At 38.7% G+C, this 24,948-nt stretch overlaps 1 long non-coding RNA gene across 1 annotated transcript; it reads right to left on the bottom strand.

Moving 5' to 3' along the window:
* Positions 1-717: 717 nt before the first annotated feature.
* On the bottom strand, positions 718-24,439 carry LOC309623154. The gene is made up of 3 exons (XR_014241268.1): positions 24,401-24,439; positions 24,288-24,363; positions 718-24,250 (listed from the first exon to the last, which is right to left on the bottom strand). It is a non-coding gene; the product is annotated as an uncharacterized lncRNA (long non-coding RNA).
* Between the last annotated feature and the right edge of the window lie 509 nt (positions 24,440-24,948).

The raw sequence follows: 24,948 nt of genomic DNA, 5'->3' as shown, positions 1-24,948 counted from the left end.
ACAGAGATTACTAGGCATCTTCTGCATGGCATGTGTCACATGGAAAGAAAAATTAATTCGAAGGAACTTTTAGAATTCTGGTGGTAGAACAGACCCTGTGTTTGACACAATTCTTCTTTTGATACTTTTTCTGACAGTTACTGGCCCAGTTCTAATGGCTTTCCCTGAGATGTTTCAGAGTATTATCATTTAATTTATCTAATTCCAAAATTGCTGTCAGAAAAATGAAAATATAGTTCTTCCCCATCCATCAGCCAATTGTATGGTCTACATTATACCAATTGTATGATCTACATTTTACAGTCAGAGAATTCATTCAGCTGGCATTTTCCACTGAAGCTACGTTTTCACAGTGCCAAAATCACCATTATGATCAGTCAACTGAGTTAAAACCAATCAGTCAAATCAGATGTTTGGTTAGGATGCTGGATAGATAGTCAGAACCCACAGTTTTAGAGGTGCATCAAAAGAACTTCTGTACTCTGTTTTTTCAAGCAGCAGCAATGTTAACAAACCCCAACCGAGACAGTGAGTGTTGATGGCAATCGCATTGCTCTTGGTCTCAAGATACATCTCATGCCTAAGAAGTTGAGAGGCATAAACTAAAGACATCACATCTCTCTTCACAGCTCATCTTCATGGGCGTGTCCAATACCTCAAGGACCCAGCTCTAATGAACCTCGGAAACTGAAGGCAATGATTGTTGCCACACTTTGTTTATGCCAGCACCTAACTTGGAATCGAGTCCGATCTTTGCTCCTTGACTCAGGTGACTTAAAGAGAGATCACTGTAATTATGAATTTTGCACCATAATTTCTTTATTTCTTAGTGAGTTTCTTAGAATTGTTGTCATTAAGTCTTTCTGTTTTAAAGAAATCCAGTTCATGTTGACATGGTTCTTGGGCTATTCTGGAACTTAAGCTCACCCATATGTGTCTCTCTTACCAAAATTAAGCTGCTCAACACATTATTTGCAGAACTCAGTTTTCAGTTGGAGCTTATCAGAGTGTGGCATCTTGTAACATGTGTCTTTTTCCATGACCCTGTAGCTCAGAAATAGGCCAAACAAACAGCACAACAGAGGTTAAATATGGTCACAAACTGATATCCACCGTTCTCATTGTGAACGCCAAAGCTGATGGGATGGAACAGAGTGTGTCTCTTCTCAACATATTGATGGGCAGCTGTAAACAGAAATGGTCTTCTCTCTTTATCGCACTTTATTCCAACACCTAATGCTTCCTGATGGCACTATGTTTATTGTGTAGTTGTAATTGTTTTGTTCTGTTTCGTTGATGATCATGATGATGATGAAGACGAAGATGATGATTATTCTCCTTGTTTTAAAAAAGCCTTAAGAATTTCTAGCCAAATGCTATTTTGTCTTAGAAATAGGCCTCAGTCCAGGACAATCTCAGACAAATTGCCACCATATGCCAAAAATGTTTTTAAAAATATATTCACTTTTTAATTTAAGGCCATAGGTAGGTTTTAATTACACTCCTAAGGAAGCAGTAGAAGTGACAGAAGCGTGAGGCTATACTTGAAAATAATTATAATGATATCTTACGTGAAACTCATGTTTTAGAATCTTTCCATGTTCTCCTTCACAAACTATTTCACTAGATGGTCAAAAAGACCCCTTGAGATAATCGAGGACAGTAGTTATCCCTCGGCACTTCTTCTTGAGAAAGTGGAGCCTGAGCCAGTCTCAGCAGCTGTACCAGTAACTCAGTCATCTGGATACAATGCAGTTACTCATCTGTGGAGGCAAAGAGGGTCTCTCTTCTGTAGGATATCAAAAGAAGCATCATCATGTCCACTAGTGTGCATTTTAATAAGTTACAAAATGTGTTAATTTACAAGATATTCATTCAAATATGTGGACCCTATTTTGATATTGACCCAGGCCCAGAAAGTATGTACTCTAAGCTATAGGAAAAAATAAACTGTGCATCACCCTGTATATATGCAATTTGATTTGACAGACTGTATAATGCTCTAGGAAGGATGGCGAGGTGTGTGATAGTTTGTTTTATTCTTTTAAAATAAATAAAGTCCAGAGTCTTCTCTCTCAAACCCAACTCATTATGTTTGCACAGTTTTCCAGACCCTGCAGGTTTTGTTCTAAAAATTATTTCTATTAATGGGTCTTCACATGCAAGTGTACGTTATAAATTATTCTTTGGAGATACTTAGGGTGCCTTTCACTAGAAGATAAGATGACTTACTCTTTCTCAACAAATAAGGAGGGATGGTAAATAGCACATGATTTCCAAGTTGAGAGACTATGGGACGGGGTGGGGTCGCACTGTGCCTTATTTATAACGTGTTTCAAGGAGACATTCATTGGGTCCTTCACAGAGACGGGGTCATGCTGAAAACTGGGAAGAACATTCTATAACAAAATATTCAACATTGCATCTTTACATTACTCACACATCTGATACAATTAGCACCATCTACTTGATGAGATCAATTTAGAAAAGTCCTGTGGAATAGTTTCTAATGCAATTGTATTCTTTTCTCGTGCTTAGTAACTCTTTACCTCATTCAATGTGCTTTTCTGTATATTTGTCAGGAGAATATTAATGTTTTACTTTCCGATTTCCACCACCTTCCTAATCACTACTTCTTGTTATTTCTTTTCAGTGTAACATCACCTCCGAGCCGAAGCAGTGAAATGGGGTTTAGGAAAAAGAAAAAAAAAAAGGAAAAGAAAAAAAAGCAAATCCTGTATTATATCATCGTCTGGAGAGCATGATGGTTTCTGCTGTGTTAATTTACACTAAAATCCATGACCCGGGAGCCTGATTGATTGCCAAGGGCAGAAATCCAGCCCCTGGCCTAGTTTATTTTGTGAACTGTAGCCTCAGCGCTGCCAGCCACAGTGATATTGATTTGATATACACTAGATGGCTCTTTATGCTCTTCCGGAGATTTATCGTGCCGAGTCAGAGCCCCGGCAGCCGGGGAGAAGCCGCTCTTTAGATTGAAGAGTGCTCTCATGGTTTGACCCCTGGGCCGCTCAGGTTACCGAGTGGCCTGGGTGAGGCTAGGTCGGAGCAGACCCCGGGGACCAGTGCTCATCAGTTTTGAATGTCACATCCCTTCGGAGGACCTGAGTTATTGCTAATAGGAACTTGCTGGGGTCTATGACATTTGGATGCCCTATAAGTTAAACATCATAACACTTTCTTCATGTCAGAATCTTTTAAATGATAGCTCAGCACAGCACCTTTGCTCTGTCTGCTTAGCTCTAGTCTGCCGCACAATATGAGGCGACCTGCCTCGAAGCAGGAAGATCAGCACAGCTATTATGAGCCGGAGAGCTACAATGGCACCAATCTCCCCATGCGTATAAATTAGGAGGCTTGTCATGGGAGCCCCAATTGCGAGAACATTGTTGCCATCTTGTTTCTGCACAATCAAAACCTGGTGGCCTTTGGCAACCCACACCATAAAAGTTAGGAGGCAATTCTGATCTTGATAGCTTTTACTATTTTTCTTGGGGGAAGGTAGGCTTGTGCTAGATAAAAGACGGACAGAGAGAAACATCACTCTTCATGGGCATCTTACACATGAAATAGAAAAGAAATCATTTTTTTTAGAACAATTTGCCATCATCCTGCTCTTAGGGAGGGCTGCTATGCTTATAATTTCTAATTTCTGCAGAAAGATATTCCAGAATGGACCATTGTCACTTTGGTAACAGATGACTCCATCCATTTCCATTGGCTTATGATGACAAATTCTAACTTTGGAACTGCTGGAATACACATGAGGGTCATTTTACTTAAGGTCTGGAAACAGACTCCTGACTCTGGCAAATCACATTTCTAGGACACAGCTTTATAAAGACAATCCTGACTGTCTGTTGGAAATTTCCTACTGCTGGGGACTGTAGACAGTAAAATCTATAGCTGCACTGAATTTTCCCTAATAAATAGCTAACTATATTTTATTGGAAACCAGTGTGATCTTCTATATTATCAGAGTAGCTTGATAATAGGGTCACAAGTAAATGACAACCTATGGAAAAAACAAAACAAAACAATTCCAAGTAAGACTCCATTTGGCTTGTCCTTAATCTGCTTACATACTATTATTTTAATGTCCTCAAAAAGTCCTCCTAAGCACTTTTAATATTATACTACCAAGGTGCCTGAAATAAAATCCCATAATTAAGTTTTCTTCTGGATGTCTTGAGGAGTTACAAATATCTTAATTAGGTGGAATAAAAGAGAGCTTAACATAAAAACATTGAAAGTCAAGAAATAATGTATTAAAGCCAACAATATCATTAGCGGGTATGGGATATGAGAAATTAATTTGTTGGGTAAGAAACCTCCACACAAGTGTGGTATACAGGCAGGAGCTATCTGCAAGAGTTGGGAGATGCAGGTAAGAAAGTCCAAGGCTTTGGCCCTCGTGAGTGAAGGGAGTAGTCATGTTGAGCTTGCCTCTGAATACCTCAGTGTCCTTAACTGTAAAATGAAATTAATAATAAACTTCAAAAGATTGATGTGATTACAAAATGGGATAAAATGTGTAAAGGTCTATGTCTAGTATAGAACTGTTACTGATGTTCAGGAGGGCAGACCTGTATGAGTTTGCTCTAGCTGCTGTAACAATGCACCAACCAGTGAGTGTCTTAAAGAGCCGAAATTTGTTTTCACAATTCTGGAGCCTGGAAGTTCCACATCAAGGTGTTAACAGGGTTAGTTTCCTTTAAGCCCCTTCTCTTTGACTTGTAGATGGCTGTCTTCTCCCTGTGTCTTCCCATGGTCTTCGTTCTGTGTGGGTCTGTGTCCTAACTCTTCTTATATGGACATCAGTCATATTGGATTTGCGTCCACCCAAATGACCTTATTTTATCTTAACTACCTCTTTAAAGACCTTATCTCCAAATACATTCACATTTTGAAGTACTAGGGAATAAGACTTCAGTGTCTGAATTTGAGCAGTGAGGGGCACAATTTAGCTCATAAACAGTCTTTTATGATAAGGTACCACGTGTCCACGGGGTCTCATACATGTTGTTTATTTCTTATTTTTGTTTTATCTCCCTGATGTTTCTGTTAATATTTTTCATATTATTCCATCAGCCCATATATTTATAGAAGACATCTAAAACACACATGGGCAAAAAGAGAAAATGGAACAAATAACATCTATAATTCTACCACTCAGAGAAAAACACTGAATTAAAGCTTTGATGCATATCCTTCCCTTGGCATACGTACACATGTAAATAGACTTTTAATAAAAATGGAATTGTATCATATATAACCTGTTTCTTTTTTTACTTAACAAGTCATTAACATTGTTCAGTGCCACTGCAAATAGAGCTACCTCAGAATTTATAATAATGACAGAGCATTTCACTGTAGAGAGAAACCATAATTTATTTATCCAATCTCATAAATTTGAACGTTTAAAATGTTTCTATATTTTGCTCTGATCAACAATGCTGCTAGGCACATATTTTTTCTGATGTCCTTGTGAATGTGTTCAGTTATTCCCTGAGGCTGTTTCTCTGGGTATTCACTCCATAAATACAAGGAGAGTATCTCTCCTGTAGTGTGATGGACTGCATCAGATGTCATGGGCACCTATTATGGGCACTCTCTCTGCCAAGTGCTGGTAAATGTGCAACCGTACCGCACCTGCCCTGTAGGAGCTTATGCCCAAGAAGGAAAAATAAGACAAGGGAAAAGCCACTGCCAGTCCCGCCGAAGGCTGGAGAGGGGTCATCTGAGGTGCTATGGAAGAACCTAGCAGGGGCCACTCAGGCTAGCAGAACTTAGCTCCAGATCACAGCCCAGATTTGTCTGTCCCCAAACCCGACTCTATGTGGAGAAATGCCAGAGACTGCCCTTCCCCATGGTCATGTGCTTGCACTCACAAGTTCAGTGGATGGCATGGTGTTACACACCAAGGAGCGGCACTAAGATGTTACAGTGCTTCCTTTGAAACAACTACATCCTTGAAGGTAGTAATTGAGATATTTGATAATAATTGAAATGTTTTGAAAGGTTCAAATATCATCCATTTTCGCAGCACTGAAACATTTATAAAAGCAATGCGGTTTATTAGCCTCTGGAAACACATTAAATAGTTAGTCCATCTGAGCTTCCTGACTTACAATATATTTTTTTCATTAAATTTCAATTGAATGACTTTTCTAAATTTAGTGGACACATTTTTTTTTCCCAGTGAAATTAATAATGTTGTTTATTTACAGCTTCATGAAGAAACAATGGCTTGAAAGGGACAAGTCAGTGTCCAAAACCTGAGGCAAATTCAGAAATCTCCCTTCTTATCCAGACTAATGTGTGTGATGAAAAGCCATTGCCATGCTTGAGCAACCACAGTTGATGGTTAAGTTCAATACATGCCAAACTCTGGTTCAATTCAAAGGATCTCAAAAGGAAGTGGTTAGACAGTCACCAAGATCCCCTAAAAAATATTTATCCCCTCCTTAAGAGACTTTTTTTTTTTTTATTGCAGTATAGTTGATTTACAATGCTGTTAGTTTAGGTGTACAGCAAAGTGATTCAGATATATATATATATATATATATATATATATATATATCTTTTCAGATTATTTTCCATTGTATGTTATCACAAGATACTGAATATAGTTCCCTGTGCTATACAGTGGGTCCTTGTCGATTTTCTATTTTATATATAGTAGTGTTTATCTGTTAACCCCAAACTCCTAATTTCTCCCTCCCACACTTCCCCTTTAATAACCATAAATTTCTTTTCTATGTCTGTGAGTCTGTTTCTATTTTGTAAATAAGGTCATTTGTATCATTTTTTAGTTTCCACATATAAGTGATATATGACATTTGCCTTCATTTTTAAAGTGCTCTATAATTCATGTTATTTTTATTCATTTTTTCCCAACTGAATTCATAATTTTGAAATATTTCTAATAGTTTTCATTTAAGAGTGTTTTTTAAATTATGCTATATAATTAAAAATAGAATTTGGATGAAAGATATACATAAATGTCTCGAATGTAACTTGGACCTCACAGAGCAATCACCTGGGCTGTACAGAGGTAGGGTGCTCAGTGGGGAGATTAACCCACAGGTTGTGTCCTACCTTAACAGAACAGACCTGAGCTTCTATCCCATCTCTGCTGTGTGGGTGTTAGGGCATTTCCATGCATTTCCCAGAATCTCTGTTTCTTCATCTGTAACCTTCTTACTTACCATCTACCATCTAGAATTAAATGAGTCATCCTAGGTTGGGTCTTCTGCACACAACCCAGTCTGTTTCTCTTTTTCCTCTCCCCCAAGCCCTCAAGAAATGTGAGCTAAAAAATAGAATTTACATAACTTGAAAAAATTCCACTTCTAGCAATTGTTGCATATAAAGATGCATATGCGTATGATTATACATATATGATCACTGAAAAGCATGAAGCTGGAGACAACATATGTTTATCAACTAGATATAATTACTCTTCCTTTGTTGCAGCTATCTCATTGATTTTAGAATCCAGCACAATGTTCTCCAGTTAATATTGGCAGAGAAAAAATAAATGATGGTAAAGTAGTAGCCTTAGAAATACACATCCCGAAGAGATACAGACTGTGCCCGAGAATGATGCCTGATGCTGAATCTTTCCAGTAAAGAATGAAAACCAGAGAATCTCAGTGGACTCATGATGGATGCCCACAGCCATGCTGTGTCTGAGATAATTCTCAGAATTAATGTGGGAGAAGGTATTTTTCAGATGGGAAAGTGAGTACTTTGGGATCAAGAGAATGGATTTGAGAAGGAAAGTTAGTTGACTAAGGTGACACAACTCATTACCAGCAAAGTCAAGACTACAATCAAGGTTTCTTACTCCAGTTCAGCAGATGCTGTACAAGCGGTCAGTGGATGGACGTGAATGACCATATACATTTCACATGGAGAAAGGATGCGCTGACGACCTCAGTTGTGAATCACTTCCATTGTTATTATAAAACACTCCTCCTTACCACTTTGGACACCTTTGTTCTCCATCCTTTCTGGGAGTGCAGTGGTAAGTTTCCAGGGCCCGTCAACAAGGAGCCCGTGTAAGGCCAGCACTGCCCATGACGGCGTAACCCACGTGCTGGGTGGTGGCCATGTTGACGGATCGCACTAGCTCAGCTGTGTACCTCAGAAAGTTTGTAAGCAGAAAAGTCCCTGAAAGAACTAGAAATTTATATCCAGCTGAGGAAAGGAAAACAGAGAAAAGAGAGGTAGAATACAGACTGTGAAAGCACAGTTTCCATCTGAAGGCAATGGTGTGGGTTAAGAGCTCTCCCTAAAGTCCTCAAATCAACAAACATGCACAGAAATATGATTGAAACCACATGCAGTTGTGGATGAGGAGGAGGACCATGGTACTGAGTCATGACCCCTACTAGCATCGTGGATGAATAGACAGGCGTTTCCCTGTGGGTGGGAACATCCGTTTCATCTGGCACGGCACATGCCTTCTTTGAGTTCAGTGATAGACCCCTTTCCCCTGGAATTCATTTTGAGTGTGGGGTGGATCCTGGGAATGTGTATTTTTAGAATATTCCCCAGGTCAATTAAAGCACAGCTCAATAGAGAAATCATCTTCTAAATTATGGTTTGCTCTAAAATGCTGAGTTTTCACATGATACTTCTCTTAGTCTAGTCAGACTGCTATAACAAAATACCACTGTCTGGGTAGCTTATAAACAGTAGAAATTTACTTCTCACAGTTCTAAATGCTGGGAATTCCAAGAGCACAGCACCGCATGGTCCAGTGAGGGCCCTCTTTTTGGTTTATTATAGAATGCATCTTCTGTGTCCTCACATGGTGGGAGGGGCAGGGGAGATCTCTGGGGTCTCTTACTTATATAAGGGCACTACTCCCATCATGGGGGCTCTGCCCTCATGACCTAAATCACCACCCAAAAGCCCCACCTTCTCATACCAGCATCTTTAGGGGTTAAAATCTCAACAGATAAATTTTGGAGGGACATAAACTTTCAGACCATAACATTACTTTTACATGTAAAATATAAAATCTAACTTAAACATTGTTGTGAGGACCAGTGATAAAGCTCTTAGGGCCCCAGGACAAATGCTAACACTTGGTAGGATGACGGTTGCTCCCCCCATCCAGGGCCCTGATCACACAGTGGACACAACTGGCCTTTGGCATCGGCTGGAGGTGTGGAAGGTCAGGTCTGAGCAGAGTCTCCCAGGCAGTACCACGTGCAAACCCTGGCTCTCCTACAGGGTGCCCTTGTGCACATCACTCTGTTCTGTAAATAAGGAGGGCAAGGAAAGAGGCAAAGTTTGAGCTCATCTGGTAAATGAAGCAATGGAGAGTCACCTAAAGGAAAACCAACTGGAAACAGTGATATTCTAGAAGAAAATATAAAAAAAGGCCAATTGGACACAGAATTGAGGAAGAAGGAGGCCAGAGAGAAGATTCAGGGAAATCTGTCCTTTGTAGTGGGGTCAAAAGTTGGCAACTTGACCTAGAGGACTCAGGAGAGACCAAGACTTGATGGTGGACAATAGGCTAGCTTTTCATAGTGTAGAATTTAACGTGGGGACTGACAACAGGGCTTTGAGCTGAACAGGACACGATGTCAGGATTCCAGATCTGACCTTCATAAAAGAGCTCAGGGCAGGAGATACATATGGAAGGATGATCTGCATATAAATGGGTCTTCAAGTTGAAGCTGCCCTTGTAGTAACATTTTCTATACAAAGAATCGGTTTTCTCCACAACTGCACTCAGCCTGTTTATATATAGAGTTAGAAGAAGGAGCAGTCACTTTCTTATGAAAAGTATTGTTGAACTTGGAATTGTTTTATGATTCAAGGATTTGAGAAAACTATTTCATTTTTAATAGATGCAGATAATTCTAGAGGGAGAATTTCATTTCTTTATATTTAATTAATAGAAACTCTTGAAGGAGGAAGAATCATAAGAGACGTGAAAGAGGAACATGAAGGATGTGGAGATGAGGATTAATAATGAACTAGTCACAGACTCTCCGCATTGCCCGTGGAATTTGCTCTTCATTGTGGATGGTGGGAGCGGCCCTCAGGATCCCCTGATTAGAACAATCACCTAGGCACCAATTAAAATGACAAGTTTTAGAGCCGCTTCCCCAGAGATGCCCATTGAGGAGACCTGGGGAGAGAGGTGGTTCGTAGTCGGCAGGATTAGGAAACATGGCTGTCACAGAGATCTCCCCCACGCTGCTCTCAGAACCACCTGGAGGGCTTGTTCAAACAGAGGGCTGGACCGCCTTCTAGGGTCTCCAGCTCAATCTGCCTGGGTGTCACCCAAGAATCTGCACAGCTGACAATGCCCCCAGGTGAGGCTAACATTGCTGGTATCCAACAGGTGACCCTTTGGGAACCACTGCCATGTCATATGCCTTTTTCCATGAAAAAATAACGTTCCTGACAGTCACCGTACCCATGAGCCTCCTCCGTGGGTGCCTTTGCTCAGCAGGTGCCACCTGGAGCTTCAGCCCCTCCCCCCTCCTCCTGCCCACACCTGGCACTCTCAATGAAAGTATGGATGCCACTCTCAGACAGAGGAAAAGGGAGCCTGGGAGAGGGATTCACGGAAGACCTCAAGTGCTTTCATAATCGACATATATCTCCCAGGGATATCTGCACTGAATAGGAAGAGTGGGCCTGGCAATATAAAAAAAATGCATTTCTAGTGACACAGTTCTGGTTGAGGAGGGGAGAGGCTTGTGGACCAGGAAGAGTCCTTTCACCTTGTGATGAAACACAATTCCACCTCTAAATCTAACCCCCAACTGTGCTTATTTGCCTGATATTTAACTCTCATTTCCCTGCCTATTTTTTTTTTAAAGTATGTATGTATGTATGTATGTATTTGTTAGAGTGTCCATTTTCCCCCTTAATTTAATATGCAACAATTTGGAGGATACTAAAAAGTAATTTCCTACATAAAATGTTGCAAATTTCAACTGACAGTGCCAGTATCATGCCACTTGAAAATCTGATGGCCTCTGAGCACTTATTTCTTCTTCCCTTCATAGGGCCATCTCTGTCTTATCATCAGCTCGTGGTAGGAAGAGCGTGATGGGGATATTTTACGAGTGCCCCCCAGGTGCCAGGCACATACAGCCCTGCCTTCTCCTCCATTGTACTGTGAGAAAAGCAGGCTGGTAGCAATGGACTCAGGGCCCTGGCTGGTTACCTGTCCTGACACCACACTGATTCTCACAGATGGACCCATACTTGGGCAGCTGAGGCCCAGAGAAGCTCTCTCCTTTTACTCAGCGTTGAAATCTCCAAAATAAGATAATGTTGCATTCCATCCGAAACACATTCAAGACTTCCTTATTTGCCTATCATATCTTTTTATTCTGAATATGATTTCACATTTATAGCTTTACTATTAATTCCGTTGTTCAATTTTTGGGATGAGGCATAGGTAAAACAAAAATTTCATGTGGAATATTTCATACTTTTTTCTTCAAATTATACTAATGAGCTTCATAATTCTAACTGGTAAGTTTTCTCTTAAACCTTTTTTCTTCCCCAGAAATACCAGTGGAGCACATTTTTTTTCAGGAACATAAATTTTCGAAAATCCTAAAATTACTACACATTAAACCATAAGAAAGCATATTAAGTGAATATTTGGAGTCTGTCTGGCTTACAACCAGGAAGCATGGAAATTAAACCTTTAGGCCTAAAATTTGACATAACTTAAAAGTTCTACATTAGAGTTAGACTAATGGTGTTTTTCCCAAGTTGGTTTTCAAAAACTCCTTTAAGCTTTGAATTATGAAGGGATAAAATACCCACAAAAGAAATACAGAACTGCAGGGTGATGATTAATTTTTTAAGATTCATTGCCAGCTTGTACAAAATTCTATACCTCTCGTTCAAAACTGCCTCTGTTTAAAGAGAAAGATTGTTTCTCAGAAAATTTAGCTCCTTAGAAATAGTCCATACAGTTGAATTAGCCAATAAAACATGACTGTGTTAGCATTTGGGGGAGGGGGAGAATTAAGAAACTGATCTTATTTTCTGGCTTTTGCTTTTTTAACTTTAGAACTTTAGGATCAGTAATTCTCTCTAAAATACAATGACATTGGAAGGAAAGTACTTCAAATATACGTATTTTCATCTCAGCCAGATTAAGAAGAGCAATGAGAACAGATGGACACATGAGGTATAAAATACACTAGCAGAGGTTGACCAACAGCTGCCTGATTTACCCATCACTGAGACCTCGACTCTTCAAAATATGAAGCATTTCCTGCTTATGAAGCAAGTTTCATTTCTTTGATATGGGAAACCGTAACCTCTTTTCATAACAATAAAACAAGGATTTGGATCAGTGTACTTTCTTCCTAGACGTATGTGTTAAAGAAAACAATAATTCATTTAGCAGTTGAAAGATTTCTAGTGAAATATGGGCCCACTGGAACATTCGATTCACTACTGAGTTGAGTATGTGCATAAAACTTTAATTTGATTATTATACTCTACTTACAGCAGCTTCCCCGATGTAGAAAAATGTAACTGTTGGGGGAAATATGATTAGATATCATTTGCTTAACCTTATCCACACATCTAGAAGAAAATATAAAAGTGAATGAATTCAACATTTTGCCACTCAAGGTGAGATATTGGTTAGAAATGGATATTTTAAAAATTTCGATGTGAATGTTAATCATTGAATAGAGACCTGGCTTCCAGCTGATGCTTTTCTGGCAACAAATCACTGACCTTATCCGTTCCCGGCAAAATAACTGCTCCAGCTTGACCATGGCCTTGAGTGGCCCCTTGGCTTTTGGAGCTTAGTTCCTAGACACGCCCATTTCCTTACACCTAATTTCAACCAGGGATTCTGTCTCCAGAGTTTGTCCCAGATGGCCAGCTGGCTGCTTCAGACCTGTAGATATCTGCTGCATCATTTTCACTTCCATCTGGGGCTTTCTCCCCGATATAAAGTTTGGTGTCATTAGGAAGAAGGACGGAAATTCCTTGACCCCTGTTTATGGGAAACAGGCTCCCAGCTCCCCTGCACTCCCTCTCATGTGCCACACAATCCCAGACATCCTCTGACCCATCTTTTCCTTTAACTTGCAATCACTGAGAATTCCAGCCAGTGATGATGCACATGGAAGCCAGCAAACACAACTGGAAATTGAAAAATGGTGCTTATTTTGATCTGATCTTTACAACTCCTAGATTGATCCGTTTAATAACGCTCATTCCTGGTTTGATCAACTTCTTTGGCAACAGACTGAAGTTTGTTAGACATGAACCAGCTCTACCCAGAGCTGCACTTGCTAAGAGAACTGGGGGCTACATAGACACAGAATTCCCACCCCTGTTTCATTTGCACGTGATTCTGCAACAAGAATATTTTTCCTTGCCTTGCATCACGCGAGCCAACCAATTCTGGCAAGCAGGGGCCACTGATGACTACCTTATGAGACTTCACATGAATCTATTTCCAAATGCTTTTTCTCTTTGTGATAATATATTTCATTAATGAAACATATTTTTGACCACAAACTTTGAGCCAATGGCTTAACAGCAAAGTCAGAAAATATTAGCTTAGAGCCATGGTGATTTAGTCACTCTTGATGAAACTAACCACATTTTACATTCAGTTGAAAGAGCAAAGGGCTACAAATGATGTATTTAAACATATCTCACACCTTGCCTGGTGGGTTGGAAAATGAGAGTACAGCTGAAAATGTGATGCTAGATAAAAGCTGTGATGAAAACAAAAGATACTATTGCCTTCGATAAAATGGGCTGCTTTCAATGCATTTGAAAGTTTTGTTCTTTGCTACCTCACTTTTCACATTTAGTGACAAGATTTTTTTTTTTCAGTGTCACACATTGTAAATCGAAAGACTTTTTAAGGGCTGGAAAAGGCCCATGATGGGGCCCAGACTTCGTTCCACCTCCTTGCAACTATGGCACTAGATAATTATTCATACCTTCCCGACACCCCTTAGTGTTTTGGGTGTTATAATTAGGGGTCTCTATTAGAAATAAGGTAGTAAAGTCTCACTGAAGAATGACTGAGTTTGTGTGCCAGAATATTGGACTAGAAGGGCTACTTTTTGTTGGGTTTTTATTATAACATGTGCTACATTAACTCACTCACCTTTAAAAGCTCTTTTCCCCCTCTATTTGGAGGTCGCCCAAACATTTTTAAGTTGTTTCCTCATTTTTACTGATTATAGGAAAACCTCAATCATGTCCCCAAACTCACATTTGAATAATAATAAAAAATCATATTTTATGGCAACAGTGTTGGCAGGAGGTTAAAATATCTCTTTGAAAAGCACTTACTCACTTATTTTTATTTTTCAAGAATCACAAGGCAGCCTGACTTAACTGAGACAGGTGGTTAGCTTTAACTTCAATTTGTTTTATTTGAAAAGAAACAAAAAAACACCTTAGTTGGGGTCTTCAAGAATGTAACTTGAGTAAGTCCATAAAAATAAAAATGAGGCACGCTTCATAGGATTTTTGGGTCTAAGGCAAAGTCTTACAGGTAGAGAAGAACTCAGAATCCTGGGATACCCAAAGGCTATTGGGTGCAGGAAACTGAGAGCTTGCTCCGATTTGTCCATTCACACCATGTTAGCAGGTTTGGCCAGTTATAACCAGGGAAGCTTGTACAGTTTTTGAAGAGCTAGAATCTATAGTGCCCATAGTCTTTAATAGGCACTAGATGAATGAATTCTATACGAGAGGGCCAAACTGAGTGATGTCTGGGTTCACCCCCACCTGTTGGGTTTCCTCAGCCCTGGGTTCTGTTTAGACACAAGCATGGAAATGCTTGTCTCCAACCCCGTGTGACTGAGGATGGATAGAGATATTTTTGAAGCATTTTGGAATCAATAAGTAGTCACAGGAACATGAGAATGACTTGTATTTATGTGTTTTCTATAACTACTCACCCACCCCAGACATCTGTCCTTGCAGACCCTTCTAGAAACAATAAATACGTATAGAAACAAAGTCAACTCCATGAGGTGTCCTCCCATTCTATTTTCAGGATACAGCTCACATTTTCTCTCTGTAGCTTTTCTTTCTGTCTGCCTTCACCTCCTTCTCCACCCCAAGCAGACATAACCTTCCACCCCTGATTGCCAGCTCGCATGTCTTTTGCATACTTAAATGATGAAATTTGTCACAGGGTATTTTAAATATTTATATATTTGGTCTGTCTCTTTGCTGGACTGTGGGCTCCTGGGAAACATGGTCCTGAATAGGACATAGTAGATATTCTCCTAGTACATAGTAGATTTTCAATACAGGTGGTATGGGGAAAAAATCAGGAATGGAGGACAAAATAGAACAAAGATGGTCCCCCTCATAAAATTTATAAATTTCCATGGACTAGTTAAGTAAACAATTATATAAACCCATCATAGCCCTGTATCCTATTTTAATAGTAGTCTAAAGAATGTGTCCATTCCCTGCTATCATGAATCCTTTCTTCCAAGTGTCTGATTGTTGCCTCTTTGAAGTGTTGTTCCACTTTCAAAAATATTCTCAGGTTATTAATTCAGTGGTTGAGAATTCTAGGGATTAATCATAATAACATTAGTGATTATGAGTGACCAAGGAGCTGTTGTAGGTCTAATGCCTTGGGTACACAAAACCCCTGCAACAGTATCATGTCCACAACTGGAATTCTCAGAATGTGACATCCCTGGGAGAAAGTCTTGATCCTCCACTGGTCCCCCAGCACTTGACACATAGGACAAGCCCCATCAATGTCTGCTGAATGAATGCCATATTGATGTGAAACCGAGGCTCAGAAAAGGTATTTTCTTCTCAGTTACCAAATGAGGTAGGACCACTTCTGACTCTCCGGTCAAATGCCCCAGAGCATAAGGTCAAGTGCCATGAATTCCTGTATTCATCAGCCACTCGGAAACTTTGATCATGCCGAGTTATGCATGTAACTCTAAATCTTGCTTGTTGTGGGACCCAAAGTTAATTTTACTCTTGAAAGTGGTTGTCTATGTCAATTAGACTTAACCCTAAAACAGCCTTACAAGAGTGAAGCATTTTAATAACTCTATCAAAGAAATTAGAAAGGCTTATTAATGCCCACCCCACAATCTGATTAAAAAACTCAGCACCTGTCTCAATGAAGAGACCCATTCTCATAGATAAAGACAATATACAACAATCCTTATATATTGCTTATTTATCAAAATGTTCTTGTTTGGCAAACACGAAATGAAGGAATTCCACTCCTTGTGAGATGCTGTTCTAAACTTACGGTGTCATCTCTACAAAATACACCTCAATCAGAAGAGAGCTATAACGTATTTATTTCTTACTAGATATACGGTTACTAAACTACTCAATAGCAATTTTGCCAAACTTCTGTCACATATTTACTTCATAGTCCTACATATAAATATGGCCAGTCCTTGTAAGTCTTATATCTAATTAGAGCAAACTGGAGATAAATACATTGAATGCACGCCAACGAGTCATATGACTCTATATCTATAAATATGGGTTCTAAGGTGATTAATTTCCTTTGTAGTTCATCTTCTCTGAAACTGACGTGCAACTTTCCATCAGTGGTGTCATGTAATCACTGCAGGCCTGGATGGAGATTGGAGTCTTCTGAAGAGGATTTGCATTTCGACTATTTGTAATCCGGGAGCCCATCAGCTTTAAACCATTTTCAGATAAATTCTCTGCCTGAGGATCTTTGTACTTTGCTGGCATTGTGAATTCCAGCTAAAATCCATGGGTACGCCAGCATGAGGTGCCGATTTTTAAAAAGATTTTGTTCTTCTTCCACTCTAGGCCGACTTTGAGATAGGCAAGTATCCTCCCTCTTCATTGGGTTCTGGCTCTGTTTTTGTTCACCCTCACACTGAGGCCATGACTCTTTGATCACCCCGCTATGCAGGTCTCCTACAAGATTGTTATGTTAGGACTTTTTTCTTAACGGTACATAAAATAAATGTACACTTGTAGCTCAGCATGACCCATTCATCATAAATTAAGTCAAATATAAATGGAAAGTTATTAAATACTGACCTACACCTCATTAATTCCTTAAGGAGGTTATGTGAACTTGACTTCCCCAGAGTTTTTTTGGGGATCTTGCTCCCACAGAATCTTATCCAGTCATAGTACAACTTTTCCCTTCCTACCATTGTCTGTGTTGCCTGTGTATGCATATCCTATGGTGAGTTCCTAGAGGGCAGAGATAATATCAATACACCTATGTCATTGCAACACTTGGTGCATCAATACTTGGAGGTGTAAAGGCTACCTGGCTGGCTGGTTGGCTGGGCAAATGGATGATAAGTTGGATGGACGATTAGTTGGATGGATGGGTGAATGGTGGGTGGGTGGCTGGAAGTTTGGGTAGATAATGAATGGATGGATGATAGATGGATTGATTAATGGATAAGGATTACATAGGGATAAGCTAGTGTTATCTTCCCAAGAGATGTGTGACTAATAAGCAGGTTAATGTTCTGTATTTTGCCACTATCCCCTGAAAAACAGGGAGATTCACTTTGTCCAAACATGCTTTCCTTTTGGAGAGCATGACAAATAAATTATATCCTGGGTCAAGATCTGTCCTTTACTTGTTTACAGAATGTAATTCTGGCTTTCAAAGCAGCATGCGACATAAACTATGATGTTACTCTTTTCTCTATCCTTCTTCTGCGAGGTGTTATCTTGACCAGGAAGGCAGAGGACAGGGAAGCTGAACAAAAGAATGAAGGAAAAAGTACAATTTGAAGAAGATGCTGGACCTTAACCTACTTCATGGAACTTAAACATTTAAACTTAGAGTAACATCTGAAGCAGGATAGTTAACCATTACTGTATTCAGACTAAATGTCTGATTTTTAAAAATCATTCTCACAGTGAGGCCTACAAAATGAAAATTAAGGTGAGCTGTGTAGAGCAGGAAGTGAGCGGAGAGAGCCCTTCAGCCTGTGGAAAGTCCACATAGAACTTAAAATGCTAACATGACTTCTTTCACCTCAGGTGAATGTATAAATGAAACTTTTTTTTTTCTTTTCTAAGGCTACAGATTCATTAGTATATATCCTTAGGAATGACTGATTCGATTCAAAGTATTTTTAATAATTCTGGTAACTCAAATCTGCACCATTATGTCTAATTTTTTAACATGAAACTAGAAATATTGGTGACCTAATAAGTTTTACAGCATTGCTCACAACCTTCCTTATGGAGCTTACACCATTATGTAATATGTTGTAAAGCAAGTTGAATGTTGTAAAACTCATTATCATCATTTTTTTCTCTTAGTTAAAGTGCGCGATGGCCAAAAATTTAAGTGGAAAGCTATTAAAGTTCTGGAAATCCCAACCTTGCATGTTGCTTCAAATGTTCTATTTTGCTCTTTGGTGCTTTGTGTCACACTTTCTGATGCTGGGTCTATTGAAAAGTAGGCCCCTAATGCTGCAAGCCAAGTACGGCCTCCATGGACTCTCTGGGCATTATAAATGTCTATCTGTAGTATTTTTCCCCCTTTGCTAAGACAACTATAAACTAAGTGGAGCAATCAGAATGAAAAGTTTAAGAGAATTGGTTAAAAAAAGACTGAAAAAGATTTAACACTCAACATTAGAAATAACCATTTATTGGTGATGAGAATGTTAGGATTACCCTAAGCTTCAACCCCAAACAATTTTCCTCCTCTTAGCAGACCTTGTCCTGGAGCAGTGAAGGAAGTGCTTTCTTACTGGCTGAGGTTTGCTTTTTCTCTGTCAGGGTTCTTACTGGCATGGATCTGAAATGTAATCACAGACAAAAGTCAACTTTAGAATCAATACGAATATAGTCTTTAATTCTTTGACTTCAGTGTTCATGTTATACAGAAAAATTATGCACAATTTGTGGCAGAGACGTCTACCTGCCAATACCCATTTTATCCCTTTTTTCTTAGCAATTTTCAGCTCAGCTTATGGATCTCCATAACAAAGACTACATTTCCCAGCTGGCATTCCTCACAAGTAGATGTGGCCACATGACTAAATTCTGACCAACAGACTATAAGAAAGTGATATATGCAACTTTAATAGTGTCCTTAAGAGAAGGATATTTCCTTATTCCCTGGCTTCCCCCCACTTTCCACCTGCTGTCTTCTTTCTGTTAGATGCAAAGAGGGCAAAATAGCTGGAATTCAGCAACCATGGTGGACCATGAGGTGTCCTCAAGATTAAGCCATAGTCACTTCCACCATGGAAGACCTCACCCGCCTTGAACTAACAACCTCCAAACTTCTCAGACAGGAAGGAGAAAAATCCCCATCATGTTTTAGTTACTTTATTTTTTTCTATTACTTACACAGTGACAAGAGGTTAATAATGTCATCTATTTTCCATCAATCCATTCAGAAAACTTAATAAGAGAAAAGATATAAAAACCTCAAACAAAATGCTTGGCACAGACAAGGATCTCCAGATATAGTTAAATAGTTTATCAAATCCAAAAATAAGTGAGTTCAATAAAAAGAATCAAAATCATTACTTGAAACACAAAATAAGCAGTCTGAAAGGCCCTATTGTACACAATCTAAGTAAATATCTGTTAGTGTTAGCCTAGAGGCCAAAATACGCTAACTTTGGGTTAACAAGAGTTGGGCTCATTTTGGAAAAGACAGAAAGAATGAATTTGGTCTGTGTGATGCTCTTCTTCAGTAAATGAGCTATTAGGTTGGACTTTCTTGCCCCTGGCCAAGTTCATGTCCCTTCTGCATTTATTCCAGCATACGTTAGTGTGCTTCCCACTGGAGTGAGGGTGAGTTGATGGTTCAACTCTGGGCCCATGGTCCTCAAGGGTCTACCTTGTCTAAGAAAAGTCTTTAATTCCAGATGAGCCAAGGGAAAAAGACAACTCTGGAAGCAGTCAAATTATACTAAAAGAATTTTAGGAAAAAGGAATATATCTGTAAGCACAGGCAAACAAGTTCTTTCTTAATTATGGTTATGACATATATATCTTTTGCTAAATACATGAAAATTGGGGATCATTTCATTCAGAGGAGAGAAAATTGTATGCCATGGTGATTCATCCTTCCATTCACTCAATAGGTATTTATTAAGTGTATACTATGTGTCCAACACTGCAAGTGGTATCAATGCAGAGATAAACAAGACAGGTAACACCTCTCTTCTTACAGAGGGAACACTTGACACTCAAGTGGGAGAAAGACAAGGAAAACAAAATGAAACAAAGTAAAACAATGCACCTGCAACACTGATGTCATCGTTGGAAAGGAATAGAGATATTTTGTTTATTGGCTATCAATATTTCTACTTTATTTTCTCTTTCTACATATCCAGTAAAAAAGTTGTCATTTAATTAAATACCACACGTTTCAAAAGCCTGAATGTCCTTCCTTTGCCCTTGCCCCATCTCCAGTCAGCATCCCACATCCACTAAATTGATCAACCATGGACCAATGTACCTAAGTCCCTCACTTTAGATACATGAAGAGGTGAATGTCTTGTGGAAGTTATGGAAACAATAAGACATTGGTGGTCCCACCACGTAATCCAGTGATACTCTCACTATACGCTGTTGCCTCAAGACACAGAGAGAATGAAATTTAGAATATTTTCATGGAGAATTTGGTATTGATAACACCTTTGAGTTGTAGAGTCTGCTTTGGCCATGTCATTCTCACCATTTGGGAAAGATTTCAGTGCTATGTCTCCATTGTCCCTGAGTTTGGGATTCAGAAGAATAATCACATTCTCAAATCTTAAGATTACTGGAGGATTCTCCCAGTGTTCTCCTGATGTATTTCCTGAAGTCAGTCCCTCCTACAGGGAGGAGGGTGGGGACTGAATAGAACATCAGTGATTTGCCTAGAAACCAACCAGCCATGGGTTGAGGGGTCTCACCATGTGGGGTGGCTGGAACTACTTAAGGGTTCCAAATGTGTTTTCTGTATGTAGAATACAACACACACATCATGAGTGCCATCTCAATGTGCTTTTACAAAGTTCACCATCTATGTAAGTGCCAAGCCATTCAAGATATTGAAGGTGATGACCTGTACTCCATAACCCTCCTTGTCAGCCAAACCCTCAGTCATTCTTCTGATTTTTAATCACATAGCTTAGTTGTCTTTGTCAGAATTAAATATTTTTCTGTGTCTGGATTCTTTCCCTTGATCTGCAAGCTCCATTCCATGCTTTTTTATGTAATGGGTGCCAATTCGTTTTCAGTGCTGTGTAGTATTTCATGGGCTGAAAAGACCACAATAAATTGATGGACTCTACTGTTTATGGACGTTTGGGTTGTTTCCAGTTTCAAGTACATAGAAATAATGATGCTGTGAACAATCTTCCACATACCTTTTAGATATTTCCTAAAAATATTCATTTTTGTAGGCTACTGAGCTAGGAAGAACCTTGCTGGATCATGCTTAGCATTGGTAGACCCCACTGCACAATTTTGTGAAGTGGTCATGCTAATTCACACTCCCACAGGCAGTGGGAGCACCATGTGTTCACAAACACGTTTATTTATTTCTGTAGTTATTTAGTTTTAACATTATATTGGTTATGTAGTGACGTGTCTTTATAATGTTAATTTGCATTTCTCTGATAACTATTAAGATGATAATTTTTCATTTGTTTAGCCATTTGGAAGGCTTCTTGTGAGTTATGATTATTTATGTTTCTTATCCATTTCAAGTTAGGAATTCTGTCCTTTTTTTTTGAAATTAAGAATTTATGTGAGCTATTTATCAGATATATATATACTTTAAATATCTTCTCCTACTTTGTGGCTTGCCTTTTTCTCTCTTAATAACATCATTTGATGAACATGAAGGTTTTTCTTTTTCGTTTCAGTATTCTCATCTATAAAATGAAGAGATCAATACGTTCTTGCCTTTTAACTGTCTAAGTATGACAGCAATTAATCTTATAATCTATATAAAGTATTTTGAAATACTATTTAAGAAAAATCCCAATAATAAATTAAGATTCCCTTAACCTGAATTAGATGCCTTGTTTTACCTTTCTTTCGCCATTGGCTCTCAATGGTCTCCATTTTAAATTCTGTCATCATATTTCTTTTGGTGCCTTCATAGACTTACTCAGATGCCCTCTTTCTGTTGTTGATGTTTAAATAAAGAAAGCTCAGATGGGCAGTTTTTCTTTCCTAAAGTAATGTGGAACATTTTTAATGTGTAAGGTATGGCAAGTGTTATTTTCTGCTATAGCTACAGGAGTCAGAACTACCCCAATTCTCTTTCTAATACATCTTGTTCTTTGTATTTTAAGTTATTTATTTACCTACATAAATCATAGCATAGGCATTATTTGTCTCTTGTGTAAGTTTTATCATAAACTCTTAAAAATGGATGTACCGTGAGGGCAATTTAATGTTTGTTTGGATTTTTGCAGACTCTCAGCAGGTTCAAGAATCTGGAAAGATTTTTTAGAACTTTTCTGAGGGTAAAAAAGAAAGCAACTTTTATAGCTCTGCAAAATAGGATTCCTTGCCTACTAAAAAACATTCTTAAAACCCTCCTGCAGCTTCCATAAAACACTTTATTTAGCTGTTCTTTGTATTTTGAATAAGCTTAATCTTTGGGGACATAATTTATCTGTGGAAAATATATTTTTTACTTTATATTGTGTTTTATTTTTATATTGTGCTTTATACCATTTTACAAGATGTTTTTATATGGATCTTTAATTTCATTTGCTCTAATACAAATTTATCGGTGCTTTGCATGCAGACATTTTCCAGTTTTTCTATGTCAAAAAATCTGTGAAGAAAAATCAATCTTTGGGTGAAAGATTTGTGTGTGTCATCAAGTGAAATATAGACATATATTTCTACTTTTCCAAACAGTAGATCTAAAAGATGTAGAGATGACGATGATTTTGTGTTAGAAATATTAGAAATACATTGCTCAAGAAACTGGCCACTGCTTTTCCTCGAGGCTTTTCGCAGCTTGGATGGAGAAACATTCTGGACTATTGGCATTGTCCTAAGTGGAGTTTTGATGGGGCTTGTGGAATCTTCATCAAGACTTCCGATGCAGAGAATGTAAACAAAGCGCTACTGTCAGTATCCTCTGAGAAACAGGACGGGGGAGGTTCAGAGGACAATGTTGATATTTTGCTTCACAAAATTATCCAGATTTGCTTTCTCTATAACAAGTCTATGCTATGTAAATTTTTTAATAAAGAAAAAATCATAGTAATTCCTTGAATACTATTATACAAGAACACCTTTAGCTATTTGGGCCATTGGTAGAGTTTCCCTTGCCACCTGCAGAAGTTCTGCTAAGGAGGTATTTGAACTGTATTGAAAACAGAGTCAAACTACATCCACGATGGAAAGCGTACTGTGAAACTCCACTAAATACTCGCTTTCTACAGGTTGGAAATTGCTGTAAAGAAGTTCTAAGAATATACTAGAGTTAGGTGGCTGTCTCGAGGATGGCATCAGGCAAGTTTGCAGAGAGGTGACTATATGGGGCTCAGGGATGATTTTGAATCTCTCCGGTTGGAAGACAAAGCCATCCTCTCGTTACACTCATGGATGCCATCCTGTGGGAATGGCAGCCTTGTCGGGTACTGGCCCAAGTGTAGGCACCATTTAAAGTGAAGGAAGCACCTCGTAGGATGGAACATTTGGTCCTGGGCAGTCAAGCAGAGACCCAGCCTGGCGGAGGCCATGATGCCGGCTCCACGTGCACTGCTGATGGGATCCGATTAGAGCCTGCATCTTCACTGGACCAAGGCGGGGCACCCATGTCAGTTTATTCTGAAGGGTAACAATGGGGAGTAGGACAGAGCATACAGCCACTTCCTTTTTCTGTCCAAAAAGAGACACAGCAAACTGAATAGGACAAGTCAGTTTTTCTTCACATTTCCAAATGACGTTTCTGTGTGTGTTGGGGTCTGGATTGAAGAGCCCCCTGCCTGCTCAGGTGAGGCCCATCAGGACAAAGGATGCTTCTCTTCTGACTCCACACCCTGCTACCTTGATTAGTACTGAGAAGAAGTCACACTGACAACGCAAGCTCTGGGTCTGGCCTTAGGAGTTGGGATGTATGTGTCTGTGTGTGTATATATACATACATAATATATATATATATACACTATATATATGTGTGTGTGTATATATATACATAATATATATAATACTATGTGTGTGTATATATACATAATATATATATCTATATATGTGTGTATGTATATACATAATATATATACTATATATGTGTGCCTGTATATATATACACATAATATATATGTACTATGTGTGTGTATATATACATAATATATATATCTATATATGTGTGTATGTATATACATAATATATATACTATATATGTGTGCCTGTATATATATACACATAATATATACGTACTATGTGTGTGTATATATACATAATATATATATCTATATATGTGTGTATGTATATACATAATATATATACTATATATGTGTGCATGTATATATATACACATAATATATATGTACTATGTGTGTGTATATATACATAATATATATATCTATATATGTGTGTATGTATATACATAATATATATACTATATATGTGTGCATGTATATATATACACATAATATATATGTACTATGTGTGTGTATATATACACATCATATATATACACTATGTGTGTGTATACTTAATATATATATATATGCTATATATGTGTATGTATATAGAGATATAAAGACATCCTCTCATAGTCACCTCCCCTTTCGTCCAGGGGAGGCTGGTTCTGAGCCTCCCTGCCACAAAGCCAAGGTCAGCCTTTGGACAACAGAGGCACCCAATCCAGCTCTGTTCCGCTGCCAGTGGCTTATGCAACCCGCTGTTCTTTCCTCCGAACTGTTGCAAAAGGGACCACTG

This window comes from Balaenoptera borealis (genome assembly GCF_965194805.1).
Source record: "Balaenoptera borealis genome assembly, chromosome: 2".
NCBI lineage: Eukaryota > Metazoa > Chordata > Mammalia > Artiodactyla > Balaenopteridae > Balaenoptera > Balaenoptera borealis.
This window is presented reverse-complemented; position numbering and strand designations above follow the sequence as displayed.